This window comes from Pogona vitticeps, chromosome 1 (assembly GCF_051106095.1).
Source record: "Pogona vitticeps strain Pit_001003342236 chromosome 1, PviZW2.1, whole genome shotgun sequence".
Lineage (NCBI taxonomy): Eukaryota > Metazoa > Chordata > Lepidosauria > Squamata > Agamidae > Pogona > Pogona vitticeps.
The window spans coordinates 115542252-115552887 of NC_135783.1; positions in this window are offsets into that span (position 1 = coordinate 115542252).

The following is a 10636-nucleotide window of genomic DNA, read 5'->3' on the forward strand; positions in this document are numbered from 1 at the left end:
AGAGAACAGAACTTGACTAGAATTCCATCAGACTGGTTTACACTTAAGAAGAAGTATAAGGCTCTGGTAAAAAGGAAAAAGCTTCAAGCACAGAAGGAAACTTGGCAATGTTTAATTACTGCTTCCAATTTGAAGGACTCAGCTTCCTTCTGGAAGATAGTAACAAAGGGTACACTTAACCATATTCCCAAACAAGATTTCTATATATTGCCTAGTATATGGGAAGAACATTTCCGAAGTATTTACACAGTCCATTCAGCTAGCACTTTAACTTCTCAGAATGATCTCGATCATATACCCGAATGGCCCCCAGTTACTATAAGGGAAATCTTAATGTTAATTAAGCAACTTAAACCAGGCAAGGCTCCTGGAACTGATTATATTCCACCTGACCTTATAATGTCTAACGCTGATTGGTGGGTCCAGTACTTGCCTCTTTATTCACCTGGATTGACAAAACAGCATGTTTTCCAGAGGATTGGGGCCTAGCCATTGTAGTCCCAATTTACAAAAGAGGAAATAGAGGGGACCCTGCTAACTATCGTCCAATAAGCTTACTAAACACTATTAGCAAACTATATGCAAGGCATTTATTGGGTAAATTACAAGATTGGCTACTCGATGAGAATATACTGGCAGAGGAGCAAGCTGGATTTAGGCTGGGAAGATCCACCATAGACCAGGGTCTTATTTTACACCACCTGGCATCTAAATACTCTGCCCTTAAAGGTGGTGCTCTATATGCAGCCTTCATAGACTTCAAATCTGCTTTTGATCTCATACCAAGGGAACGCCTTTGGACTAAATTTGAGATCACAAGTATTGATAAACGGCTTCTTCTGTTAATGCGGCGACTTCATGAAAATACACATTTGCGGGTTCTTTGTAACTCCGTGGGGATCTTATCCAACCAGGTCTCTGTACTTAATGGGGTGAGACAAGGATGCATACTAGCCCCCACATTGTTCAATTTCTATATCAATGGCTTGGTTGGAAATTTAAGTAACCCCAACTTTCACCAACCAAAACTTGCCTCTCGCCCAATTTCAACTCTACTTTATGCTGATGATGCCGTTCTATTGTCAACTACGTGCGTGGGATTTAGAAGACTTCTGAGATCCTTCTCCACCTACTGTAATGAAGAACAACTAATAATTAACTATGCTAAAACCAAGATTATGGTGGTGAGTAGAAGGAGAATAAAACACAAATGGTCTCTAAATGGTCACCCTGTAGAGCAAGTAGCATGCTATAAATACCTTGGCATAGTTTTTCACTCTTCAGGATCCTGGGTTACTCATGTAAACCACGCTGCAATGAATGCCCAGAAAAATACTGTGGCAATAACAAGATTTTTTCATACTGTTGGGGGTAAACATGTACCTTCGGTATTACAAGTTTTCAAGGCCAGGACTATATCACAAATGCTTTATGGTTCTCAACTGTTCGCCTATGCTAATTTACGACCTCTGGAGATTGTTCAGGCCAAGTTTGTGAGAGCCATCCTTGGAGTCCCACCTTGTACTTCCAATGTGGCTCTCCGCTTAGAGGTCGGGTTAAAATCCATTAAAGCACAGGCTAAAGTCCTTATGCTGATATACTGGATTAAACTGATTTTTTCATTAGAAGGCTTGGCCCCACTGATCCTACTAGATTCTTTTCAGTCGGAGTGGAAGAAGCACATAACAGAAGAGATATTGAAAATTGGCTTTTCCCCCAGTATACTTATAGCAATGGGTCTTACAGATGCCATTAAAGCGGTGAAGTTAAGGGTATGGGACATTGAATTACAGGACCATGTTGGCCAGTTAGGGAAATATAACTTCCTTAAGAAATCTGCCTTTATCACCTCCTCGTACTTAGCCAGCACTATGTCATCTAAAGCCATAAGGGCTTTTACGCTAGCTAGGCTTAACGTACTACCTTCTAAGCTTCTGGAGGGAAGATTTCGAGGTTTGCCTGCATCAGATTGTCTCTGCCCCTGTAATAGTGATAAAGTTGAAACAGTTGGTCATGTTCTTCTTTTTTGTACCTGTTATCGGGATCTTCGCATGGAGCTTATATCATCTATTATCTGTAAATCTCCTGGGAGATCAGAGGAGGATTATGTGCAGTGGCTACTCTCTGACAGTACCCCTTATATTACTAGACAAGTGGCCAAATTCTGTGCTGCAGCAATGGTTATTCGTAAACAGATGTTTGGGTAGGTGATTTTAGATTGACAATATAATATTTTTAATACAACACTATCTGTGGTTTTATCTATGTCAAGGATATATTATGTTATTAATTGGAAATAAGGGGTTGTTTTATCATGTTTTAATGGAATTTTATTACCCTGCTCGACTTTCCTAAACAATAATTGTATGTATCTATTTTATACTGTTCTGGTTTTACTGGTCTTTGACCGTAATAAAGTATACCTACCTACCTACCTTCTCCTCTTGCTCTCACACTTGCCCAACATCAGGGGCTTTTCCAGGGAGTCTTCTCTTCTCATGAGATGGCCAAATTATTGGAGCCTCAGCTTCAGGATCTGTCCTTCCAGTGAGCACTCAGGCTTGATTTCCTTCAAAATGGGATAGATTTGTTCTCTTTGCAGTCCAGGGGACTCTCAAGAGTCTTCTCCAGCACCATAATTCAAAAGCATCAGTTCTTTAGTGGTCAGCCTTCTTTATGGTCCAGCTCTCACTTCCATACATTGCTACTGGAAAAACCATAGCTTTGTCTAGTCTGACCTTTGTCAGCAAGGTGAGGTCTCTGCTTTTTAGGATGCTGTCTAGGTTTGTCATCACTTTCCTCCCAAGAAGCAGGCATCTTTTAATTTCGTGGCTGCTGTCCCCATCTGCAGTGATCATGGAGCCCAAGAAAGTAAAATTTGTCACTGTATCCATTTCTTCCCCTTCTATTTGCCAAGAGGTGATGGGACCATTGGCCATGATCTTAGTTTTTTTGATGTTGAGCTTCAGACCGTTTTTTGTGCTCTCCTCTTTCACCCTCATTAAGAGTTTAAATAAGCAGGGGGACCATATACAGCCTTGTTGTACTCCTTTCCCAAGTTTGAACCAATCAGTTGTTCCACATCCAGTTCTAACTATTACTTCCTGTCCCACATACAAATTTCTCAAGAGATAGATAAGGTCGTCAGGCACTCCCATTTCTTTAGGGACTTGCCATAGTTTGTTGTGATCGACACAGTCAAAGGCTTTTGCGTAGTCAATGAAGCAGAAGTACTGTAGATGTTTTTCTGGAACTCTGGCTTTCTCCATAATCCAGCGCATGTTAGCAATTTGGTGTCTAGTTCCTCTGCCCCTTCGAAATCCAGCTTATACTTCTGGGAGTTCTCGGCCCACATACTGCTGAAGCCTGCCTTGGAGGATTTTGAGCATAACCTTGCTAGCCTGTGAATTGAGTGCAATTGTACGGTAGTTGGAACAGTCTTTGGCACTGCCCTTCTTTGGGATTGGGATGGAGACTGATCTTTTCCAATCCTCCGGGCACTGCTGAGTTTTCCAAACTTGTTGGCATATTGAGTGTAGCGCCTTAAATATTTTAAATATTTCGAATGGAATGCCATCACCTCCACTGGCCTTGTTATTAGCCATGCTTTCTAAGGGCCACTTGACTTCACTCTCCAGGAACCAGGATGTCTGGCTCAAGGTCAGCAACCACACAATCTGGGTTGTCCAGGACATCCAGATCTTTCTGGTATAATTCCTCCATGTATTCTTGCCACCTCTTCTTGATATCTTCTGCTTCTGTTAGGTCCCTACCATTTTTGTCCTTTATCATGTCCATCTTTGCACAAAGGTTTCCTTTAATATCTCCAATTTTCTTGATCAGATCTCTGGTTTTTCCCTTTCTATTATTTTCGTCTATTTGTTTGCACTGTTCATTTAAAAAGTCCCTCTTGTCTCTCCTTGTTATTCTTTGGAGGTCTGCATTCCATTTTCTATAACTTTCCCTATCTCCCTTGCATTTTGTTTCCCTTTTCCTCTCTGCTATTTGTAAGGCCTCGATGGACAGCCACTTTGCTTTCTTGCATTTCATTTTCTTTGGGATGGTTTTTGTTGCTGCCTCCTGTACAATGTTACAAGACTACATCCATCGTTCTTGAGGCACTCTGTCCACCAAATCGAGTTCCTTAAATCTTGTTTTTGCTGACTGTATAGAGCTTCTCCATCTTTGGATGCAGAGAACATAATCAATCTGATTTTGGTATTGCCCATCTGGTGATGTCCATGTGTAGAGTCGCCTCTTGTGCTGTTGGAAAAGAGTGTGATGACCAGCTTGACAAAACTCTAGCTGCCTAGAGTGGTCATATCGACCAGATAGGCGGGATATAAATAAATAAATGAAAAACAAACAAACAAACAAACTCTATTAGCCTTTGCCCTGCTTCATTTTGACCTCCAAGGCTAAACTTATTTGTTCCTTTTATCTCTTGACTCCCTACTTTAGCATTCCAGTCCCCTATAATGACAAGAACATCTTTCTTTGGTGTCAGTTCTAGAAGGTGTTGTAAATCCTGATAGAATTAGTCAATTTCAGCCTCTTCAGCATCGGTGATTGGTGCATTCACTTGGATGACTGTGATGTTGAGAGGTCTGTCATGGATTCGTATTGAAATCATTCTATCATTTTTGAGACTATATCCCAGTACAGCTTTTCCCACTCTTTTGTTGACTATGAGGGCTACTCCATTTCTTCTACGGGATTATTGCCCACAATAGTAGATACCATAATTGTCTGATTTGAATTCGCCCATTCCCATCCATTTTAGTTCACTGATGCCTAGCATGTCAATATTTATTCTTCCCATCTCCTGTTTCACCACATCCAGCTTACCAAGGTTTGTAGATCTTACATTCCAGGTTCCTATGCAGTATTTTTCTTTGCAGCATCAGACTTTCCTTTCACTTCCAAGCGCGTCTGCAGGGGAGCGTCCCTTCGGCTTTGTCCCAACCATTTCATTAGCTCCTGAGTTACTTGTACTTGTCCTCCGCTCTTCCTCAGTAGCATGTTGACATCTTCCGACCTGAGGGGCTCATCTTCCAGTGTCATATCGTTTAGCCTTTTGCTTCTGTTCATGGGGTTTTCTTGGCAAAGATACTGGTGTGGCTTGCAAGTTCCTGCTCCAGGTGGATCTCATTTAGTCAGAACTCTCCACTATAAGCTGTCCGTCTTGGGTGTCCCTGCACGGTATAGCCCATAGCTTCTCTGAATTACTCAGGTAATTCAAAAGGAGCCCTGCCTCTCTGCTCAGTGTTTTTCCCCTCTCTACAGTCTGTTGAAGTCTTTTACTGAAAGCAGTCTCTTGTTAGTTTGCTGTTGATGATCTGTTCATAACTTCAAGTAAATGAAACATTAATGTCACAGAGCGAGTTATTCAGACTGTACAGTAAATGCCAGGTAATGAGAAAAGGGGTGGAAAAGTGTAGGAGGATGCTAGAGGAGTAGCTTATCCTTGACTTGATTCTTACCAATAGACATGACTTAGTGGAAGAAGTGACAGTAAGGGGAACTTTGGGGGAAAGTGACCATGTTCTACTTGACTTCTTGATTTCAAAGGAAACAAAAGCTGAGTGTAGTCACACATATACACTGGATTTTAGGAAAGCCAATTTTATTAAAATCAGATAGGTATGGTCCTATGGCAGGAGATCTTTTCTTAAAAAGAAAATTCTTAAGGCACAACTACAAACATTTCCAACAAGCAAGAGAGAGAGAGAGAGAGAGAGAGAGAGAGAGAGAGAGAGAGAGAAGGTGGAAGACGGCAGAAAAGACCAATGGGACTTCAAAAAAGCTTAGAGAGGTCCCTTTAAAAAAAAGGGACATATAGGAAGGCCAGACTACAAAGAAAGAGTACAGATAAGTAGCAAAGAATTACAGAAATTGCATTAGAAGGGCAAAAGCTGAGAATGAGGCTAACAAGAGAAGTTGAAAGCAACAAAAAAGCATTATTCAGGTACATACATAGCAAAGGGCAGAGAAAAGAAACAGCGGCTCAACTACTCAATGGGGATGGAAAAAAATTATAATAGATGACAAAGAAAAGGCAGCTCAATTCCTACTTCAGCTTGGTCTTTTCCCAAAAAACAGTCTATGCTCCTCCAGGCAAACGTGAAGTACAAAGTGAAGGGACAGGATTGCAGCTTGAGATTGATAAGGAAGTAGTCAAGGAATGCATTATTAATTTCAATGAGTTCAAATCCTCAGAGCTGGGTGAACTGCATCCAAGAATATTAAAGGAACTGGCTGAAAAGATCTCAAAACCACCGTCTATTATAATATTAAAATCACTAAAGGTGGATGATGTGCCAGTTGATTAATGGAGGGCTAACGTTGTCCCTAACTTCAAAAAAGGCAGAAAGGAAGAACCTGGGAGCTACAGACCAATCAGCCTGACATGAATCCTAGGGAAAATTCTGGAACAGATTATAAAGTGGCCACTCTGCAAGTACCTTGAAAACAATGCAGTGATAACTAGAAGCTAATATGAGTTTTTCAAGAACAAATTCTGCCAAATTAATCTGATCTCTTTTTTTGATCAGGTAACTTCTTGGTAGATGGTGGGAATACTAGACATACAGTGGTACCTCGACTTATGAACTTAATCCGTATTGGAACGGCATTCGTGAGTAGAAACGTTTGTAAGTCGAAGTACCATTTCCCATTGAAATGCATGGGAACCCCTAAGACCCATCAGAAATGGGGGGGAAAACCAAAAACTAAACAACTCCCCAAGACCCATCACAACACAGAAACATAACCCCCTCAGCCCAAAAGCACACTGCCAAACCCATGCAGAACAGTTTTTAAAAAGCAGAAAGCAGCACCTTACCAGGCAGTCTGAAGCCTCCTCTGATTGCATACTCTCTAACTGCTGGGGTGAAAGAGCTACAAAAAAGCAGCCTCTTTGCCTACCAGAAATTAGCAATTTGAATTTCCCGCCTTTTTCTGCTCCTAAGTGGAAACTCCGGCTGCAAGTCGAAGTAAATTTTGCGGCTGGAGCTGGTTGTAACTCAAAATGGTCGTAAATCGGGATGTTCGTAAGTCGAGGCACCACTGTATGGCATTAAACTGCCCTTCCAACTCAGTTATATTACAATTCTATGGCTATCCTCCAAACTTGAAGCTATTCTGCTCTGGGAATCCCTGCATTTCTGCAGCTCATCTAGAGGAATTTTAATCAAAGTCTTAAAACTTTGCAACAAGAACCTCTAGCAATTGCAGTGGTCCCGTGTTTGAGACGTGTCACATCTAGAAATCTCCCAAGGCATACTTTTGAAGATTTTGTACATAGCATACTAAGTAGAAAATCAAGGAAGTGTTTCACATCATCACTGCATGACATGTCTATGCCAAGAAAAGTTGCTGTTCTGCCATATCTTCTTTTTCTGTCATCATCACCAGCCTATTATATTGTTACACATGACCAGTTCCTGTAGTGGTAATTTACAAGTTTTGGTTTCTGTTGGAAGGAGATCTCTAGAGGCATGTGGTATTTTGTAATATTTGTGTTTATTTACAAAAGTACAGCTTGAACACAGATGGAGGTTAGGGTGGCCATTTACACATCATGAAAAAGGAGACAGCTGCAGAAATTTCAATGATCGATTCGGAATCTAGGATATGGAAACTAGCTTTGCTGGAAAAACTCACTGCCCACTCACAAATTGTTTTAGACTTGTTTTATAAAACCTAGCTTAGTTTCATTCAGTATTGTAATAATCATACTCATTTGCTTAGCAACCCTCCAGCCACTCATGCTGATATATGGAAAATAGAGATTGGATATTCGTATTCGTTTCCCAGGGGAGACGAATATGAACATCACCACCATAGGTGGCCAAGCCAATTGGACCCTCCCAACAAAACCAGGCCATTCACTTACCACTCATGTTTACTATGTAGGGTTTGATGTTTTACAACTATTTCATGGCAGTCCCATAAACCAGTCCCAAAACCAGCAAAATCAGGGAGCTGGACAGGGGACAGATTGTACTGTATTTGTCTTCAGTGTGGAAGGGATTGTCACTCTTGTATTGGCCTTCTCAGCTACACTAGATGCTGTTCCAAGTTCTCTGTTCAGTGCACGTTACCATTGTCTCTTGAGACTGAAAGATGCCTACTATGGTTTTATATAGAGTATTGTATCTTATTAATTTTTAAATTTTTTTTAAAAAAACAAAGAAGAACATTTATCCCTAAAGGAGGCCACCAGTTTGCATAAAGCTGGACATAATTTATTTACACACATGCAAGATCAGTATTTTGTTTAAATCATTCATTCATTCATTCATTCATTCATTCATTCATTCATTCATTCATTCATTCATTCATTCATTCATTCATTCATTGGCAATTTTAAGAGAACTACAATGCATCTGACCTGAGTTACAGTACATCTCACTCACTTGTCTGTGAGACGGTGCTCACTGTGAATGGGCAAATTTAGGGTCCTTGATATCTTTCTTAGTGGTTCTAAATCAGAATTGGACTGGACAGCCGTTCAAATGAAAAAAAGATGCTCCAAATAAGCCCTGTTGTCTGATATTCCTTCAAATGGAAATCCAGCCTCTCTAAGGAAAGAGATGCGGCTGCTTTAGTGGAAGTACAGCATTAAATTTTCCAGCAGATCATTCAAAATCTAGTTTTTATACATCTAAACTCTATAATCTAAAAGTTGATTCTTCTACAACAGATCCTTTTCCAGTATCAAAAGACCAGCTCTGAATCTCTTCTGCATATGTTTCAATTGGGATCAAAATGGAAGGGAAGAGCTAGAGGGATGAAAGTGTATTCAGATATTTATTCAGATGCTGTTGAGGCCAAGCACTGAGAGCTATGAGCCTATAATTTCTTTAACAAATGAGAGAATTGCCAGTAGCATTAAACTGATCTTCTGTGGCCCTGCTATGACAATCACCAAAATCATAGGATAAGAAACAGGCATGGGAAAACTTATTTGGCTAGCTAGAGTTGTCCCAGTATTGCAAACAGTATGGTCCTGGCTATGATGTCTTGGGTATTTGGGAAGTTGTAGTCCAAACAAATAACTTGACCCATTGTTGGAAGGAACCTGAGAAGCCATCCAGGCCAAATAGGGTAATAATAACAATTTGCTACTGAGTTGATTCCAACTTATAACAACTTTTTTTCAATGATTTTAATGGAATAGAGAAGTGTTTCCCAACTTTGGGTGACACATATGTTCTTGTACTACCACTCCCAGAACCCCCTGCCAACATAGCTGGTGGTGAAGGCTCCTGGGAATTGTAGTCCAAGAACACCATGGTTACCCATGGTTGGGAACCAGTGGTACAGAGTACTCAGAAGTAGTTTACCATTGTCCTCTTTTAGGGGTACACTGGGGACTGTGCAGCTTGCCCAAGGCTACAGAGTCTGGCTCTTTTCCCAGGAAGGACACTGGGGAATTAAACTCCCAAACTCCAACTCACAGAGCTATCCAGAAAGCTATCCAGACCCACTACTGCAATTACATAACAACATTATTAATTATCAGAAGGAAGAGGAGGAAACGTGGTGTTGTAGAAAAACTAAGAATTTTTCTTTTCAAGAAAACAGAATTCCTGACTCTTTATAGATTTGTACAGAGGGTTTTAATGTCTTTTTAACATGAAAAGTATATGTACAGTATGGAAAACTATGCATTTTAAAAGTTCTCAGTGTGGTGGGTGATTTTGCTTGTCTCAATGGACACACAGGAATGCACCATTGATCAAAGATTCAAGGAGCCCAACCTTACCTTTTTTTTATGTTCCCACATTTGAAGTTTGGATAGCATCATTGAATCACATCAGATTTTCCATTCTGCAGATATCATAATACTGCTAAACCTATTGTTGAGGGATGGAAGACATACATCTTGAAGATCCATAGGGACCAAATCCTGTAGGGAAGGGGAAAAAAAGTGCTGTCTATCACATTTTTCTGGAAACACATTTATTTCATTTTATTTATTCATGTCATCTATTTTTAAAATGCATCAGTGGCAGCTACCTCAACAGTAACTTTTTTTTAAATTCAGAAAATAATTAAAGATTTATCAACGGTAGCACAGACCTTTTAAATCCAATATGCCATACCACCTTGAATAAAATGCAATTTTAATTGTATTTTTAGATCACATGATAGTCAAAGCTCTCTGAGGGGTTTACAGGACGTTAAGAGAGAATGAGGGTAAAGAAAGATGATGGAGCTGGAACCAGATGTAGTTAGGACTACACACACACTCATGCCACACCCCCAGTCATCCATCTGTCTGTCCAACTGCACAGATATACAACTACATCCGAGGAAGCAGATTTGTCTGTGAAAGCTCATATTAAAATACAGCAGTTAGTCTTTAAGGTTCTGCAGTGCTTTTGTCTTCTTAAATTTTTTTTTATTTCTCTTTTGTTCTCTCCTGATAAACTACATCCCATTTGTCCACCATTCTTTTCTTCTTTCCATCCCTCTCCCACCCACAACAATTCATCTCTGAAATTCATAGACCTAGCTCAACCTGATTTGGAGATGGAGGTATGATTCTGTGTATGGCTATGGTTCCATTCCTGATTTGTGCCCTTGTGCCTGCAATTTTGTTGGAGAGGAACACATGGAAGGGGGA